Below are 17,804 nucleotides of genomic sequence, written 5' to 3'. Positions count from 1 at the left end.
CCTGTACCTGAACCTGAACCTGTGAAGTCAGGAAATTGGATTCTGATCAAAGTTATAAAAAAAAGAAAACACTGGTATCATCCTCGTTGGGAAGGACTATATCAGGTTCTGCTTACCACACCTAAGGCCGTAAAGATAATCGGACGTACCCCTAGGATACACTTATCACACTGTAAGGTAGTTAGGGAATTGCCACTATCCTCCTAGGCTATAAAAGACTGATTACAAAGGGTGGTCATTTGTTAGAAGTGACTGGTCTCAAACTTCAGCGAAGAAAACATCCAGAGCCTGGGAGGAGACAGGGCAAAATGTTATTAGTTATTTTAGGTATCCTATGGGGGTCCAAGGTGTGTCAACCTAAGGTATGGGATTTCTTACAAACTAGCATATTCAGATAAATACATTTGGATTATCTATGTAAATACCCTAAGGAAAAGGTGATGTTCTTCATGGTCTTCGGCCCAATGGATCACAGCCCATAGTGATTATGGATACTCCATGATGACTCCCATTAATCTCTTTTTAAAAGAAAAGTTAATTATTATGAAGAAATTTACCTCTCACTGTACAAGTTCTACCAACTGTATCCAAAATCCTAATAAAAGGATAAGGGACTATATGCTATAGGAGCTGATGTTTCAGGTACTGATCCTATAGGTCATTTCTTTATTGAAGTTAAGAAAAAAGATTTAACGGAAAGTCCTTTAGCCCCGAGAGATAGATCTACCCTCTATAGTTTATCTGGCCAACTTCACCTATGAAGATAAATTGGCATTAGAAACAGGTTACAGTGATAAAAACGAATAGTTAGCCTGGGTGAGATACACTGCAATCCATGATAATTGAACTAAGTGTATCGCTAGCGTGAAAGCTAGGCCACATCTGGTTACTATACCTTTCAGATAAGGAGAACCCACAAGGTCTGCAATGCGTGTTATCTTTATATAAGGCATCATATAATCCAGGTGATCAAATATGTAAGACATTCTCTTTATTGTACCCACCTGTGGAGAGAAATTAAATCCCTCCCTTAGTGGTGGCTTACCCAGGCAACAACACCTGCTTTCTGAGGAATGGGCAAGGTAAGAAAGTCGGGAACCTCACTGAAGAGTTTTGTGAAACCACCATAGATATTGGTACCGATAATGGTAATTAGTTTACCAACGAGACAAGGGCAAGGACTGATCTCTGGTGGCTATGTGGAGGCTACTGGCCAAGTGGCAGGGAAGCTGAACTCTGGTTCAGCTTCTGTTGCCATTCCACTTGTTTTCAGCCCTTGAGCTTCAGAGAAGGAGAAAAAGCCCTAGAGACTATCTGAATCGCTATAAGCGGTCTATCCCTGGAGGTTCCTTTGACCATAGAATATACATAGATGAAATAGGAAAATAGGAGTACCCAGAGGGGTGCCAAATGAGCTTAAGGCCCGAAATCAGATTGCATCAGACTTAGAGTCTGTACTTTTCTGGTGGTCTACAATAAATAAGAATGTCGACTGGATTAATTATATTTATTACAATCAACAGAGATTTGTTAATTATACCATAGATGCAGTAAAGGACATTGCAGATCAGTTGGGACCTACATCTTTAATGACATAGTAAAATAGAATGGCCCTGGATATGTTACTAGCAGAAAAAGGGGGTGTCTGTAAAATGTTTGGTATTTTCTGTTGTACTTTTATTCCCAAATATATAGCTCCTGATGGCAGTATTACCAAGGCATTGGAAGGACTCAATTCCCTGTCCGAAGAACTTGTGGAGAGCTCTGGAGTAAATTACATCTTCACTAATTGGCTTGTAGGATGGTTTGGAAAATGGAGTAACCACATATTCAGTCTATTGATTTCCTCAGCAGCAGTGGCAGCCATACTTGTAACTCGTGGATGTTGTTGCATTTCCTGCATTAGGGGACTAATTCAGAGACTCATTGACACTTCAATTACTAAAACAATGTACCAAGAGATTCAAAGTGAGAACGTATACCATGACTTGGAAACACCTCATGACGATTGTCAAAATTCTGAAGGACTGGTGAAAACTTAAAGAAAGAATATGTTTTAGATGTCTCACAGAACCTTTCTTGTTAAATTTACAACAGGGAGGAATGTCAGAAAAGTTTTATTATAAATTTATGGTTATGTGATGGAGACCAAAGTGTTGAATATGTTATCAAGTGTGAGGGTGGTGGGCAGTCTCCATTTTCTATTCTTTATATGATGTGAGTAATTTTGTGCAGCGGCCATCTTGTCTGGAGTTCTCATCTTGTTTCTTTTATAATGAATAAGAAAGTCATTGTTCCTTTAAGACAGGTTTTCATGCTATTGAGGTTACTTATCTTTGACCTTGCTTCTCATACGAAGCTTACAGAGAAAACACAGGGAGTGAGATGGTACGGCGGCAAAAATGCTTGTGGGAGTGCCTCCCCCATCTTACAGAAATAGTTTTGCCAAGAGAGATAAGTCCAGCTGCAAACTTAATGTGTGAAGAATTATAATGATGTATCTGTAAAATATTGTGTGTCTGTAATTGGCTGAATAAGTAATACGTTTATCCCATGTATAAAAACCATGATACGCAAGATATCAGCAGACAGAGGCTGAAAGATTACTTAATCTGATGTCGCTTTGTCTCCTCATTAATGAGATTAAAAGGCCACAATACTTCAATTTATTCTGATGACTCCTTGAATCTCATTGATAGATTATAAATTCTTCTAACACTAGTGCAGTAGGTAGTGTAACAGTCTTAGTTTGAACTTCAAATGGGGTACTTTTCTTTCCTATTTCCATGGCTTTTTTCTTCCACCAGACTTGAAGGCCACAGCTCTTTTACATTGAATGCCAAAACATTATCAATCAAAAATGAAGGACAGCCAAATTGACGGACAGGACAATGGTGCTTCTGACTTCCTTGACAACTTGGAGTGATAAGGGAGAGATGGGAATTATTCAAAACCTAAAGCCAAAATAGTATCTTGTGCAAAATGAAGAAAAGGCACATTCAGATTTTTGGCCACAAAAGCACTTTCATCCAGAAACATTAAACTGACCATCAAATGCAGGTGCAAGTCTAAATGAAGGCTCATTCCCATACCGGGAGTCAAACCCAGGCCACCTGGTTGAGAACCAGGAATCCTAACCGCTAGACCATATGGGAGCAGATAAGGTTTAGTGTATGTAATTTAAATAAAAAAATTAATAAAGTAAAAAGTCATTACTTGCTTTAATTTATCCATGTTGTGATGGGGTGAAAATGTCTGGTCTCGCTAGTGCAGTAGGTAGTGTGTCAGTCTAAGTTTGAACTTCAAATGGGGTACTTTTCTTTCCTATTTTTATGTTTTTTTTCTTCCACCAGACTTGAAGGCCACAGCTCTTTTACATTGAATGTCAAAACATTATCAATTAAAAATGAAGGAAAGCCAAATTGACGGAGAGGACAATGGTGCTTCTGACTTCCTTGACAACTTGGAGTGATAAGGGAGAGATGGTAATTATTCAAAACCTAAAGCCAAAATAGTATCTTGTGCAAAATGAAGAAAAGGCACATTCAGATTTTTGGCAACAAAAGCACTTTCATCCAGAAACATTAAACTGACCCACTCAACAATCAAATGCAGGTTCAAGTCTAAATGGAGGCTCATTCCCATACCCATATAAAATAAAAAGTCATTACTTGCTTTAATTTATCCATACTGGGAGTCGAACCCGGGCCACCTGGGTGATAACCAGGAATCCTAAGCGCTAGACCATATGGGAGCAGATAAGGTTTAGAGAAAGTAATATAAAAATAAATAAAAGAACAAAATAAAAAGTCATTACTTGCTTTAATTTATCCATGTTGCGATGGGGTGAAAATGTCTGGTCTCGCTAGTGCAGTAGGTAGTGTGTCAGTCTTAGTTTGAACTTCAAATGGGGTACTTTTCTTTCCTATTTTCATGGCTTTTTTCTTCCACCAGACTTGAAGGCCACAGCTCTTTTACATTGAATGCCAAAATATTATCAATCAAAAATGAAGGAAAGCCAAATTGACGGAGAGCACAATGGTGCTGCTGACTTCCTTGACAACTTGGAGTGATAAGGGAGAGATGGGAATTATTCAAAACCTAAAGCCAAAATAGTATCTTGTGGAAAATGAAGAAAAGGCACATTCAGATTTTTGGCCACAAAAGCACTTTCATCCAGAAACTTTAAACTGACCCACTCGACCATCAAATGCAGGTTCAAGTCTAAATGTAGGCTCATTCCCATACCCATACCAAATAAAAAGTCATTACTTGCTTTAATTTATCCATACCGGGAGTCGAACCCGGGCCACCTGGGTGATAACCAAGAATCCCTTGCGCTAGACCATATGGGAGCAGATAAGTTTTAGAGTAAGTAATATAAAAATAAATAAAAGAACAAAATAAAAAGTCATTACTTGCTTTAATTTATCCATTTTGCGATGGGGTGAAAATGTCTGGTCTCGCTAGTGCAGTAGGTAGTGTGTCAGTCTTAGTTTGAACTTCAAATGGGGTACTTTTCTTTCCTATTTTCATGGCTTTTTTCTTCCACCAGACTTGAAGGCCACAGCTCTTTTACATTGAATGCCAAAACATTATCAATCGAAAATGAAGGAAAGCCAAATTGACGGAGAGGACAATGGTGCTTCTGACTTCCTTGACAACTTGGAGTGATAAGGGAGAGTTGGGAATTATTCAAAACCTAAAGCCAAAATAGTATCTTGTGCAAAATGAAGAAAAGGCACATTCAGATTTTTGGCCACAAAAGCACTGTTTCATCCAGAAACATTAAACTGACCCACTCGACCATAAAATGCAGGTTCATGTCTAAATGTAGGCTCATTCCCATACCGGGACTCAAACCCAGGCCACCTGGATGAGAACCAGGAATCCTAACCGCTAGACCATATGGGAGCAGATAACATTTTGTGTATGTAATATTAAATAAAAAAATAATAAAGTAAAAAGTCATTACTTGCTTTAATTTATCCATGTTGCGATGGGGTGAAAATGTATGGTCTCGCTAGTGCAGTAGGTAGTGTGTCAGTCTTAGTTTGAACTTCAAATGGGGTACTTTTCTTTCCTATTTTCATGGCTTTTTTCTTCCACCAGACTTGAAGGCCACAACTCTTTTACATTGAATGCCAAAACATTATCAATCGAAAATGAAGGAAAGCCAAATTGACGGAGAGGACAATGGTGCTTCTAACTTCCTTGACAACTTGGAGAGATAAGGGAGAGTTGGGAATTATTCAAAACCTAAAGCCAAAATAGTATCTTGTGCAAAATGAAGAAAAGGCACATTCAAATTTTTGGCCACAAAAGCACTTTCATCCAGAAACATTAAACTGACCCACTCGCCCATCGAATGCAGGTTCAAGTCTAAATGGAGGATCATTCCCATACCGGGAGACAAACCCAGGCCACCTGGGTGAGAACCAGGAATCCTAACCGCTAGACCATACGGGAGCAGATAATGTTTTGTGTATGTAATATTTAAAAAAAAATGAATAAAGTAAAAAGTCATTACTTGCTTTAATTTATCCATGTTGCGATGGGGTGAAAATGTCTGGTCTCGCTAGTGCAGTAGGTAGTGTGTCAATCTTAGTTTGAACTTCAAATGGGGTACTTTTCTTTCCTATTTTCATGGCTTTTCTCTTCCACCAGACTTGAAGGCCACAGCTCTTTTACATTGAATGCCAAAACATTATCAATCAAAAATGAAGGAAAGCCAAATTGACGGAGAGGACAATGGTGCTTCTGACTTCCTTGACAACTTGGAGTGATAAGGGAGAGATGGTAATCATTCAAAACCTAAAGCCAAAATAGTATCTTGTGCAAAATGAAGAAAAGGCACATTCAAATTTTTGGCCACAAAAGCACTTTCATCCAGAAACATTAAACTGACCCACTCGACCATCGAATGCAGGTTCAAGTCTAAATGGAGGCTCATTCCCATACCGGGAGTCAAACCCGGGCCACCTGGGTGAGAACCAGGAATCCTAACCGCTAGACTACATGGGAGCAGATAAAGTTTTGTGTATGTAATATAAAAAAAAATAATAATAAAGTAAAAAGTCATTACTTGCTTTAAGTTATCCATGTTGCAATGGGGTGAAAATGTCTGGTCTCGCTAGTGCAGTAGGTAGTGTGTGAGTCTTAGTTTGAACTTCAAATGGGGTACTTTTCTTTCCTATTTTCATGGCTTTTCTCTTCCACCAGACTTGAAGGCCACAGCTCTTTTACATTGAATGCCAAAACATTATCAATAAAAAATGAAGGAAAGCCAAATTGACGGAGAGGACAATGGTGCTTCTGACTTCCTTGACAACTTGGAGTGATAAGGGAGAGATGGTAATTATTCAAAACCTAAAGCCAAAATAGTATCTTGTGCAAAATGAAGAAAAGGCACATTCAGATTTTTGGCAACAAAAGCACTTTCATCCAGAAACATTAAACTGACCCACTCAACAATCAAATGCAGGTTCAAGTCTAAATGGAGGCTCATTCCCATACCGGGAGTCAAACCCGGGCCACCTGGGTGAGAACCAGGAACCCTAACCGCTAGACTATATGGGAGCAGATAAGGTTTTGTGTATGTAATATAAAAAAAAAATTAATAAAGTAAAAAGTCATTACTTGCTTTAATTTATCCATGTTGCGATGGGATGAAAATGTCTGGTCTCGCTAGTGCAGTAGGTAGTGTGTCAGTCTTAGTTTGAACTTCAAATGGGGTACTTTTCTTTCCTATTTTCATGGCTTTTTTCTTCCACCAGACTTGAAGGCCACAGCTCTTTTACATTGAATGCCAAAACATTATCAATCAAAAATGAAGGAAAGCCAAATTGACGGTCAGGACAATGGTGCTTCTGACTTCCTTGACAACTTGGAGTGATAAGGGAGAGATGGGAATTATTCAAAACCTAAAGCCAAAATAGTATCTTGTGCAAAATGAAGAAAATGCACATTCAGATTTTTAGCCACAAAAGCACTTTCATCCAGAAACATTAAACTTACCCACTCGACGATCGAATGCAGGTTCAAGTCTAAATGGAGGCTCATTCCCATACCGGGAGTCAAACCCAGGCCACCTGGGTGAAAACCAGGAATCCTAACCGCTAGACCATATGGGAGCAGACAAGGTTATGTGTATGTAATATATAAAAAAAAAATAATGAAGTAAAAAGTCATTACTTGCTTTAATTTATCCATGTTGCGATGGGGTGAAAATGTCTGGTCCACCAGACTTGAAGGCCACAGCTCTTTTACATTGAATGCCAAAACATTATCAATCAAAAATGAAGGAAAGCCAAATTGACGGAGAGGACAATGGTGCTTCTGACTTCCTTGACAACTTGGAGTGATAAGGGAGAGTTGAGAATTATTCAAAACCTAAAGCCAAAATAGTATCTTGTGCAAAATGAAGAAAAGGTACATTCAGATTTTTGGCCACAAAAGCACTTTCATCCAGAAACATTAAACTGACCCACGCAACCATCGAATGCAGGTTCAAGTCTAAACGGAGGCACATTCCCATACCGGGAGTCAAACCCAGGCCACCTGGGTGAGAACCAGGAATCCTAACCGCTAGACCATATGGGAGCAGATAAGTTTTAGAGTAAGTAATATGAAAATAAATAAAAGAACAAAATAAAAAGTCATTACTTGCTTTAATTTATCCATGTTGCGATGGGGTGAAAATGTCTGGTCTCGCTAGTGCAGTAGGTAGTGTGTCAGTCTTAGTTTGAACTTCAAATGGGGTACTTTTCTTTCCTATTTTCATGGCTTTTTTCTTCCACCAGACTTGAAGGCCACAGCTCTTTTACATTGAATGCCAAAACATTATCAATCAAAAATCAAGGAAAGCCAAATTGACTGACAGGACAATGGTGCTTCTGACTTCCTTGACAACTTGGAGTGATAAGGGAGAGATGGGAATTATTCAAAACCTAAAGCCAAAATAGTATCTTGTGCAAAATGAAGAAAAGTCACATTCCGATTTTTGGCCACAAAAGCACTTTCATCCAGAAACATTAAACTGACCCACTCGACCATCAAATGCAGGTTCAAGTCTAAATGGAGGCTCACTCCCATACCGGGAGTCGAACCTGGGCCACCTGGGTGAGAACCAGGAATCCTAACCGCTAGACCATATGGGAGCAGATAAGGTTTAGTGTATGTAATATAAAAAAAAAAATTAATAAAGTAAAAAGTCATTACTTGCTTTCATTTATCCATGTTGCGATGGGGTGAAAATGTCTGGTCTCGCTAGTGCAGTAGGTAGTGTGTCAGTCTTAGTTTGAACTTCAAATGGGGTACTTTTCTTTCCTATTTTCATGGCTTTTTTCTTCCACCAGACTTGAAGGCCACAGCTCTTTTACATTGAATGCCAAAACATTATCAATCAAAAATCAAGGAAAGCCAAATTGACTGACAGGACAATGGTGCTTCTGACTTCCTTGACAACTTGGAGTGATAAGGGAGAGATGGGAATTATTCAAAACCTAAAGCCAAAATAGTATCTTGTGCAAAATGAAGAAAAGGCACATTCCGATTTTTGGCCACAAAAGCACTTTCATCCCGAAACATTAAACTGACCCACTCAACCATCGAATGCAGGTTCAAGTCTAAATGGAGGCTCATTCCCATACCGGGAGTCGAATCCAGGCCACCAGGAATCCTAACCGCTAGACCATATGGGAGCAGATAAGTTTTAGAGTAAGTAATATGAAAATAAATAAAAGAACAAAATAAAAAGTCATTACTTGCTTTAATTTATCCATGTTGCGATGGGGTGAAAATGTCTGGTCTCGCTAGTGCAGTAGGTAGTGTGTCAGTCTTAGTTTGAACTTCAAATGGGGTACTTTTCTTTCCTATTTTCATGGCTTTTTTCTTCCACCAGACTTGAAGGCCACAGCTCTTTTACATTGAATGCCAAAACATTATCAATCAAAAATCAAGGAAAGCCAAATTGACTGACAGGACAATGGTGCTTCTGACTTCCTTGAAAACTTGGAGTGATAAGGGAGAGATGGGAATTATTCAAAACCTAAAGCCAAAATAGTATCTTGTGCAAAATGAAGAAAAGGCACATTCCGATTTTTGGCCACAAAAGCACTTTCATCCCGAAACATTAAACTGACCCACTCAACCATCGAATGCAGGTTCAAGTCTAAATGGAGGCTCATTCCCATACCGGGAGTCGAACCTGGGCCACCTGGGTGAGAACCAGGAATCCTAACCGCTAGACCATATGGGAGCAGATAAGGTTTTGTGTATGTAATATAAAAAAAAAAATTAATAAAGTAAAAAGTCATTACTTGCTTTAATTTATCCATGTTGCGATGGGGTGAAAAGGTCTGGTCTCGCTAGTGCAGTAGGTAGTGTGTCAGTCTTAGTTTGAACTTCAAATGGGGTACTTTTCTTTCCTATTTTCATGGCTTTTTTCTTCCACCAGACTTGAAGGCCACAGCTCTTTTACATTGAATGCCAAAACATTATCAATCAAAAATCAAGGAAAGCAAAATTGACTGACAGGACAATGGTGCTTCTGACTTCCTTGACAACTTGGAGTGATAAGGGAGAGATGGGAATTATTCAAAACATAAAGCCAAAATAGTATCTTGTGCAAAATGAAGAAAAGGCACATTCCGATTTTTGGCCACAAAAGCACCTTCATCCCGAAACATTAAACTGACCCACTCGACCATCGAATGCAGGTTCAAGTCTAAATGGAGGCTCATTCCCATACCGGGAGTCGAACCCGGGCCACCTGGGTGAGAACCAGGAATCCTAACCGCTAGACCATATGGGAGCAGATAAGGTTTTGTGTATGTAATATAAAAAAAAAAATTTATAAAGTAAAAAGTCATTACTTGCTTTAATTTATCCATGTTGCGATGGGGTGAAAATGTCTGGTCTCGCTAGTGCAGTAGGTAGTGTGTCAGTCTTAGTTTGAACTTCAAATGGGGTACTTTTCTTTCCTATTTTCATGGCTTTTTTCTTCCACCAGACTTGAAGGCCACAGCTCTTTTACATTGAATGCCAAAACATTATCAATCAAAAATCAAGGAAAGCCAAATTGACGGAGAGGACAATGGTGCTTCTGACCTCCTTGACAACTTGGAGTGATAAGGGAGAGATGGGAATTATTCAAAACATAAAGCCAAAATAGTATCTTGTGCAAAATGAAGAACAGGCACATTCAGATTTTTGGCCACAAAAGCACTTTCATCCAGAAACATTAAACTGACCCACTCGACCACCGAATGCAGGTTCAAGCCTAAATGGAGGCTCATTCCCATACCGGGAGTCGAACCCAGGCCACCCAGGTGAGTACCAGGAATCCTAACCGCTAGACCATATGGGAGCAGATAAGTTTTAGAGTAAGTAATATGAAAATAAATAAAAGAACAAAATAAAAAGTCATTACTTGCTTTAATTTATCCATGTTGCGATGGGGTGAAAATGTCTGGTCTCGCTAGTGCAGTAGGTAGTGTGTCAGTCTTAGTTTGAACTTCAAATGGGGTACTTTTCTTTCCTATTTTCATGGCTTTTCTCTTCCACCAGACTTGAAGGCCACAGCTCTTTTACATTGAATGCCAAAACATTATCAATAAAAAATGAAGGAAAGCCAAATTGACGGAGAGGACAATGGTGCTTCTGACTTCCTTGACAACTTGGAGTGATAAGGGAGAGATGGTAATTATTCAAAACCTAAAGCCAAAATAGTATCTTGTGCAAAATGAAGAAAAGGCACATTCAGATTTTTGGCAACAAAAGCACTTTCATCCAGAAACATTAAACTGACCCACTCAACAATCAAATGCAGGTTCAAGTCTAAATGGAGGCTCATTCCCATACCGGGAGTCAAACCCGGGCCACCTGGGTGAGAACCAGGAACCCTAACCGCTAGACTATATGGGAGCAGATAAGGTTTTGTGTATGTAATATAAAAAAAAAATTAATAAAGTAAAAAGTAATTACTTGCTTTAATTTATCCATGTTGCGATGGGATGAAAATGTCTGGTCTCGCTAGTGCAGTAGGTAGTGTGTCAGTCTTAGTTTGAACTTCAAATGGGGTACTTTTCTTTCCTATTTTCATGGCTTTTTTCTTCCACCAGACTTGAAGGCCACAGCTCTTTTACATTGAATGCCAAAACATTATCAATCAAAAATGAAGGAAAGCCAAATTGACGGTCAGGACAATGGTGCTTCTGACTTCCTTGACAACTTGGAGTGATAAGGGAGAGATGGGAATTATTCAAAACCTAAAGCCAAAATAGTATCTTGTGCAAAATGAAGAAAATGCACATTCAGATTTTTAGCCACAAAAGCACTTTCATCCAGAAACATTAAACTTACCCACTCGACGATCGAATGCAGGTTCAAGTCTAAATGGAGGCTCATTCCCATACCGGGAGTCAAACCCAGGCCACCTGGGTGAAAACCAGGAATCCTAACCGCTAGACCATATGGGAGCAGACAAGGTTATGTGTATGTAATATATAAAAAAAAAATAATGAAGTAAAAAGTCATTACTTGCTTTAATTTATCCATGTTGCGATGGGGTGAAAATGTCTGGTCCACCAGACTTGAAGGCCACAGCTCTTTTACATTGAATGCCAAAACATTATCAATCAAAAATGAAGGAAAGCCAAATTGACGGAGAGGACAATGGTGCTTCTGACTTCCTTGACAACTTGGAGTGATAAGGGAGAGTTGAGAATTATTCAAAACCTAAAGCCAAAATAGTATCTTGTGCAAAATGAAGAAAAGGTACATTCAGATTTTTGGCCACAAAAGCACTTTCATCCAGAAACATTAAACTGACCCACGCAACCATCGAATGCAGGTTCAAGTCTAAACGGAGGCACATTCCCATACCGGGAGTCAAACCCAGGCCACCTGGGTGAGAACCAGGAATCCTAACCGCTAGACCATATGGGAGCAGATAAGTTTTAGAGTAAGTAATATGAAAATAAATAAAAGAACAAAATAAAAAGTCATTACTTGCTTTAATTTATCCATGTTGCGATGGGGTGAAAATGTCTGGTCTCGCTAGTGCAGTAGGTAGTGTGTCAGTCTTAGTTTGAACTTCAAATGGGGTACTTTTCTTTCCTATTTTCATGGCTTTTTTCTTCCACCAGACTTGAAGGCCACAGCTCTTTTACATTGAATGCCAAAACATTATCAATCAAAAATCAAGGAAAGCCAAATTGACTGACAGGACAATGGTGCTTCTGACTTCCTTGACAACTTGGAGTGATAAGGGAGAGATGGGAATTATTCAAAACCTAAAGCCAAAATAGTATCTTGTGCAAAATGAAGAAAAGTCACATTCCGATTTTTGGCCACAAAAGCACTTTCATCCAGAAACATTAAACTGACCCACTCGACCATCAAATGCAGGTTCAAGTCTAAATGGAGGCTCACTCCCATACCGGGAGTCGAACCTGGGCCACCTGGGTGAGAACCAGGAATCCTAACCGCTAGACCATATGGGAGCAGATAAGGTTTAGTGTATGTAATATAAAAAAAAAAATTAATAAAGTAAAAAGTCATTACTTGCTTTCATTTATCCATGTTGCGATGGGGTGAAAATGTCTGGTCTCGCTAGTGCAGTAGGTAGTGTGTCAGTCTTAGTTTGAACTTCAAATGGGGTACTTTTCTTTCCTATTTTCATGGCTTTTTTCTTCCACCAGACTTGAAGGCCACAGCTCTTTTACATTGAATGCCAAAACATTATCAATCAAAAATCAAGGAAAGCCAAATTGACTGACAGGACAATGGTGCTTCTGACTTCCTTGACAACTTGGAGTGATAAGGGAGAGATGGGAATTATTCAAAACCTAAAGCCAAAATAGTATCTTGTGCAAAATGAAGAAAAGGCACATTCCGATTTTTGGCCACAAAAGCACTTTCATCCCGAAACATTAAACTGACCCACTCAACCATCGAATGCAGGTTCAAGTCTAAATGGAGGCTCATTCCCATACCGGGAGTCGAATCCAGGCCACCAGGAATCCTAACCGCTAGACCATATGGGAGCAGATAAGTTTTAGAGTAAGTAATATGAAAATAAATAAAAGAACAAAATAAAAAGTCATTACTTGCTTTAATTTATCCATGTTGCGATGGGGTGAAAATGTCTGGTCTCGCTAGTGCAGTAGGTAGTGTGTCAGTCTTAGTTTGAACTTCAAATGGGGTACTTTTCTTTCCTATTTTCATGGCTTTTTTCTTCCACCAGACTTGAAGGCCACAGCTCTTTTACATTGAATGCCAAAACATTATCAATCAAAAATCAAGGAAAGCCAAATTGACTGACAGGACAATGGTGCTTCTGACTTCCTTGAAAACTTGGAGTGATAAGGGAGAGATGGGAATTATTCAAAACCTAAAGCCAAAATAGTATCTTGTGCAAAATGAAGAAAAGGCACATTCCGATTTTTGGCCACAAAAGCACTTTCATCCCGAAACATTAAACTGACCCACTCAACCATCGAATGCAGGTTCAAGTCTAAATGGAGGCTCATTCCCATACCGGGAGTCGAACCTGGGCCACCTGGGTGAGAACCAGGAATCCTAACCGCTAGACCATATGGGAGCAGATAAGGTTTTGTGTATGTAATATAAAAAAAAAAATTAATAAAGTAAAAAGTCATTACTTGCTTTAATTTATCCATGTTGCGATGGGGTGAAAAGGTCTGGTCTCGCTAGTGCAGTAGGTAGTGTGTCAGTCTTAGTTTGAACTTCAAATGGGGTACTTTTCTTTCCTATTTTCATGGCTTTTTTCTTCCACCAGACTTGAAGGCCACAGCTCTTTTACATTGAATGCCAAAACATTATCAATCAAAAATCAAGGAAAGCAAAATTGACTGACAGGACAATGGTGCTTCTGACTTCCTTGACAACTTGGAGTGATAAGGGAGAGATGGGAATTATTCAAAACATAAAGCCAAAATAGTATCTTGTGCAAAATGAAGAAAAGGCACATTCCGATTTTTGGCCACAAAAGCACCTTCATCCCGAAACATTAAACTGACCCACTCGACCATCGAATGCAGGTTCAAGTCTAAATGGAGGCTCATTCCCATACCGGGAGTCGAACCCGGGCCACCTGGGTGAGAACCAGGAATCCTAACCGCTAGACCATATGGGAGCAGATAAGGTTTTGTGTATGTAATATAAAAAAAAAAATTTATAAAGTAAAAAGTCATTACTTGCTTTAATTTATCCATGTTGCGATGGGGTGAAAATGTCTGGTCTCGCTAGTGCAGTAGGTAGTGTGTCAGTCTTAGTTTGAACTTCAAATGGGGTACTTTTCTTTCCTATTTTCATGGCTTTTTTCTTCCACCAGACTTGAAGGCCACAGCTCTTTTACATTGAATGCCAAAACATTATCAATCAAAAATCAAGGAAAGCCAAATTGACGGAGAGGACAATGGTGCTTCTGACCTCCTTGACAACTTGGAGTGATAAGGGAGAGATGGGAATTATTCAAAACATAAAGCCAAAATAGTATCTTGTGCAAAATGAAGAACAGGCACATTCAGATTTTTGGCCACAAAAGCACTTTCATCCAGAAACATTAAACTGACCCACTCGACCACCGAATGCAGGTTCAAGCCTAAATGGAGGCTCATTCCCATACCGGGAGTCGAACCCAGGCCACCCAGGTGAGTACCAGGAATCCTAACCGCTAGACCATATGGGAGCAGATAAGTTTTAGAGTAAGTAATATGAAAATAAATAAAAGAACAAAATAAAAAGTCATTACTTGCTTTAATTTATCCATGTTGCGATGGGGTGAAAATGTCTGGTCTCGCTAGTGCAGTAGGTAGTGTGTCAGTCTTAGTTTGAACTTCAAATGGGGTACTTTTCTTTCCTATTTTCATGGCTTTTTTCTTCCACCAGACTTGAAGGCCACAGCTCTTTTACATTGAATGCCAAAACATTATCAATCAAAAATCAAGGAAAGCCAAATTGACTGACAGGACAATGGTGCTTCTGACTTCCTTGACAACTTGGAGTGATAAGGGAGAGATGGGAATTATTCAAAACCTAAAGCCAAAATAGTATCTTGTGCAAAATGAAGAAAAGGCACATTCAGATTTTTGGCCACAAAAGCACTTTCATCCAGAAACATTAAACTGACCCACTCGACCATCGAATGCAGGTTCAAGTCTAAATGGAGGCTCATTCCCATACCGGGAGTCGAACACGGGCCACCTGGGTGAGAACCAGGAATCCTAACTGCTAGACCATATGGGAGGAGATAAGGTTTAGAGTAAGTAATATAAAAATAAATAAAAGAACAAAATAAAAAGTCATTACTGGCTTTAATTTATCCATGTTGCGATGGGGTGAAAATGTCTGGTCTCGCTAGTGCAGTAGGTAGTGTGTCAGTCTTAGTTTGAACTTCAAATGGGGTACTTTTCTTTCCTATTTTCATGGCTTTTTTCTTCCACCAGACTTGAAGGCCACAGCTCTTTTACATTGAATGCCAAAACATTATCAATCAAAAATGAAGGAAAGCCAAATTGACGGACAGGACAATGGTGCTTCTGACTTCCTTGACAACTTGGAGTGATGAGGGAGAGATGGGAATTATTCAAAACCTAAAGCCAAAATAGTATCTTGTGCAAAATAAAGAAAAGGCACATTCAGATTTTTAGCCACAAAAGCACTTTCATCCAGAAAAAATTAAACTGACCCACTTGACCATCGAATGCAGGTTCAAGTCTAAATGGAGGCTCTTTCCCATACCAGGAGTTGAACCCAGACCACCTGGGTGAGAACCAGGAATCCTAACCGCTAGACAATATGGGAGCAAATAAGGTTTAGAGTAAGTAATATAAAAATAAATAAAAGAACAAAATAAAAAGTCATTACTTGCTTTAATTTATCCATGTTGCGATGGGGTGAAAATGTCTGGTCTCGCTAGTGCAGTAGGTAGTGTGTCAGTCTTAGTTTGAACTTCAAATGGGGTACTTTTCTTTCCTATTTTCATGGCTTTTTTCTTCCACCAGACTTGAAGGCCACAGCTCTTTTACATTGAATGCCAAAACATTATCAATCAAAAATGAAGGAAAGCCAAATTGACGGACAGGACAATGGTGCTTCTGACTTCCTTGACAACTTGGAGTGATAAGGGAGTGTTGGGAATTATTCAAAACCTAAAGCCAAAATAGTATCTTGTGCAAAATGAAGAAAAGGCACATTCAGATTTTTGGCTACAAAAGCACTTTCATCCAGAAACATTAAACTGACCCACTCGACCACCGAATGCAGGTTCAAGTCTAAATGGAGGCTCATTCCCATACCGGGAGTGGAACCCAGGCCACCCAGGTGAGAACCAGGAATCCTAATCGCTAGACCATATGGGAGCAGATAAGGTTTAGAGTAAGTAATATGAAAATAAATAAAAGAACAAAATAAAAGTCATTACTTGCTTTAATTTATCCATGTTGCGATGGGGTGAAAATGTCTGGTCTCGCTAGTGCAGTAGGTAGTGTGTCAGTCTTAGTTTGAACTTCAAATGGGGTACTTTTCTTTCCTATTTTCATGGCTTTTTTCTTCCACCAGACTTGAAGGCCACAGCTCTTTTACATTGAATGCCAAAACATTATCAATCAAAAATCAAGGAAAGCCAAATTGACGGACAGGACAATGGTGCTTCTGACTTCCTTGACAACTTGGAGTGATAAGGGAGAGATGGGAATTATTCAAAACCTAAAGCCAAAATAGTATCTTGTGCAAAATGAAGAAAAGGCACATTCAGATTTTTGGCCACAAAAGCACTTTCATCCAGAAACATTAAACTGACCCACTCGACCATCGAATGCAGGTTCAAGTCTAAATGGAGGCTCATTCCCATACCGGGAGTCGAAGCCGGGCCACCTGGGTGAGAACCAGGAATCCTAACCGCTAGACCATATGGGAGCAGATAAGGTTTTGTGTATGTAATATTAAAAAAAAAAATAATAAAGTAAAAAGTCATTACTTGCTTTAATTTATCCATGTTGCGATGGGGTGAAAATGTCTGGTCTCGCTAGTGCAGTAGGTAGTGTGTCAGTCTTAGTTTGAACTTCAAATGGGGTACTTTTCTTTCCTATTTTCATGGCTTTTTTCTTCCACCAGACTTGAAGGCCACAGCTCTTTTACATTGAATGCCAAAACATTATCAATCAAAAATGAAGGAAAGCCAAATTGATGGAGAGGACAATGGTGCTTATGACCTCCTTGACAACTTGGAGTGATAAGGGAGAGATGGTAATTATTCAAAACCTAAAGCCAAAATAGTATCTTGTGCAAAATGAAGAAAAGGCACATTCAGATTTTTGGCCACAAAAGCACTTTCATCCAGAAACATTAAACTGACCCACGCGACCATCGAATGCAGGTTCAAGTCTAAACGGAGGCACATTCCCATACCGTGAGTCAAACCCAGGCTACCTGAGTGAGAACCAGGAATCCTAACCGCTAGACCATATGGGAGCAGATAAGGTTTAGCGTAAGTAATATGAAAATAAATAAAAGAACAAAATAAAAAGTCATTACGTGCTTTAATTTATCCATGTTGCGATGGGGTGAAAATGTCTGGTCTCGCTAGTGCAGTAGGTAGTGTGTCAGTCTTAGTTTGAACTTCAAATGGGGTACTTTTCTTTCCTATTTTCATGGCTTTTTTCTTCCACCAGACTTGAAGGCCACAGCTCTTTTACATTGAATGCCAAAACATTATCAATCAAAAATCAAGGAAAGCCAAATTGACGGAGAGGACAATGGTGCTTCTGACCTCCTTG

At 39.3% G+C, this 17,804-nt stretch overlaps 18 non-coding genes across 18 annotated transcripts; all 18 read right to left on the bottom strand.

The window, feature by feature from the left end:
• Nucleotides 1–3,083: 3,083 nt before the first annotated feature.
• Nucleotides 3,084–3,155, bottom strand: TRNAE-CUC (transfer RNA glutamic acid (anticodon CUC)). Its single transcript has one exon. It is a non-coding gene; the product is annotated as a tRNA-Glu (tRNA).
• Nucleotides 3,156–4,842: 1,687 nt separating this feature from the next.
• On the bottom strand, nucleotides 4,843–4,914 carry TRNAE-CUC (transfer RNA glutamic acid (anticodon CUC)). Its single transcript has one exon. It is a non-coding gene; the product is annotated as a tRNA-Glu (tRNA).
• A 483-nt stretch (nucleotides 4,915–5,397) lies between these two features.
• On the bottom strand, nucleotides 5,398–5,469 carry TRNAE-CUC (transfer RNA glutamic acid (anticodon CUC)). The gene has a single exon. It is a non-coding gene; the product is annotated as a tRNA-Glu (tRNA).
• Nucleotides 5,470–5,952: 483 nt separating this feature from the next.
• On the bottom strand, nucleotides 5,953–6,024 carry TRNAE-CUC (transfer RNA glutamic acid (anticodon CUC)). Its single transcript has one exon. It is a non-coding gene; the product is annotated as a tRNA-Glu (tRNA).
• Nucleotides 6,025–6,507: 483 nt separating this feature from the next.
• Nucleotides 6,508–6,579, bottom strand: TRNAE-CUC (transfer RNA glutamic acid (anticodon CUC)). The gene has a single exon. It is a non-coding gene; the product is annotated as a tRNA-Glu (tRNA).
• Nucleotides 6,580–7,061: 482 nt separating this feature from the next.
• Nucleotides 7,062–7,133, bottom strand: TRNAE-UUC (transfer RNA glutamic acid (anticodon UUC)). Its single transcript has one exon. It is a non-coding gene; the product is annotated as a tRNA-Glu (tRNA).
• Nucleotides 7,134–7,530: 397 nt separating this feature from the next.
• On the bottom strand, nucleotides 7,531–7,602 carry TRNAE-CUC (transfer RNA glutamic acid (anticodon CUC)). The gene has a single exon. It is a non-coding gene; the product is annotated as a tRNA-Glu (tRNA).
• Nucleotides 7,603–8,087: 485 nt separating this feature from the next.
• Nucleotides 8,088–8,159, bottom strand: TRNAE-CUC (transfer RNA glutamic acid (anticodon CUC)). The gene has a single exon. It is a non-coding gene; the product is annotated as a tRNA-Glu (tRNA).
• A 1,028-nt stretch (nucleotides 8,160–9,187) lies between these two features.
• On the bottom strand, nucleotides 9,188–9,259 carry TRNAE-CUC (transfer RNA glutamic acid (anticodon CUC)). Its single transcript has one exon. It is a non-coding gene; the product is annotated as a tRNA-Glu (tRNA).
• A 483-nt stretch (nucleotides 9,260–9,742) lies between these two features.
• On the bottom strand, nucleotides 9,743–9,814 carry TRNAE-CUC (transfer RNA glutamic acid (anticodon CUC)). Its single transcript has one exon. It is a non-coding gene; the product is annotated as a tRNA-Glu (tRNA).
• A 1,040-nt stretch (nucleotides 9,815–10,854) lies between these two features.
• On the bottom strand, nucleotides 10,855–10,926 carry TRNAE-CUC (transfer RNA glutamic acid (anticodon CUC)). The gene has a single exon. It is a non-coding gene; the product is annotated as a tRNA-Glu (tRNA).
• A 482-nt stretch (nucleotides 10,927–11,408) lies between these two features.
• Nucleotides 11,409–11,480, bottom strand: TRNAE-UUC (transfer RNA glutamic acid (anticodon UUC)). The gene has a single exon. It is a non-coding gene; the product is annotated as a tRNA-Glu (tRNA).
• A 397-nt stretch (nucleotides 11,481–11,877) lies between these two features.
• On the bottom strand, nucleotides 11,878–11,949 carry TRNAE-CUC (transfer RNA glutamic acid (anticodon CUC)). The gene has a single exon. It is a non-coding gene; the product is annotated as a tRNA-Glu (tRNA).
• Nucleotides 11,950–12,434: 485 nt separating this feature from the next.
• On the bottom strand, nucleotides 12,435–12,506 carry TRNAE-CUC (transfer RNA glutamic acid (anticodon CUC)). Its single transcript has one exon. It is a non-coding gene; the product is annotated as a tRNA-Glu (tRNA).
• A 1,028-nt stretch (nucleotides 12,507–13,534) lies between these two features.
• Nucleotides 13,535–13,606, bottom strand: TRNAE-CUC (transfer RNA glutamic acid (anticodon CUC)). The gene has a single exon. It is a non-coding gene; the product is annotated as a tRNA-Glu (tRNA).
• A 483-nt stretch (nucleotides 13,607–14,089) lies between these two features.
• TRNAE-CUC (transfer RNA glutamic acid (anticodon CUC)) lies at nucleotides 14,090–14,161 on the bottom strand. The gene has a single exon. It is a non-coding gene; the product is annotated as a tRNA-Glu (tRNA).
• A 1,040-nt stretch (nucleotides 14,162–15,201) lies between these two features.
• TRNAE-CUC (transfer RNA glutamic acid (anticodon CUC)) lies at nucleotides 15,202–15,273 on the bottom strand. The gene has a single exon. It is a non-coding gene; the product is annotated as a tRNA-Glu (tRNA).
• Nucleotides 15,274–16,872: 1,599 nt separating this feature from the next.
• Nucleotides 16,873–16,944, bottom strand: TRNAE-CUC (transfer RNA glutamic acid (anticodon CUC)). The gene has a single exon. It is a non-coding gene; the product is annotated as a tRNA-Glu (tRNA).
• Between the last annotated feature and the right edge of the window lie 860 nt (nucleotides 16,945–17,804).

This window comes from Rhinoderma darwinii, chromosome 3 (assembly GCF_050947455.1).
Source record: "Rhinoderma darwinii isolate aRhiDar2 chromosome 3, aRhiDar2.hap1, whole genome shotgun sequence".
In the NCBI taxonomy this organism is placed as follows: domain Eukaryota; kingdom Metazoa; phylum Chordata; class Amphibia; order Anura; family Rhinodermatidae; genus Rhinoderma; species Rhinoderma darwinii.
The sequence above is the reverse complement of the archived record's forward strand: the minus strand, read 5'-3'. Positions and strand labels throughout refer to the sequence as shown.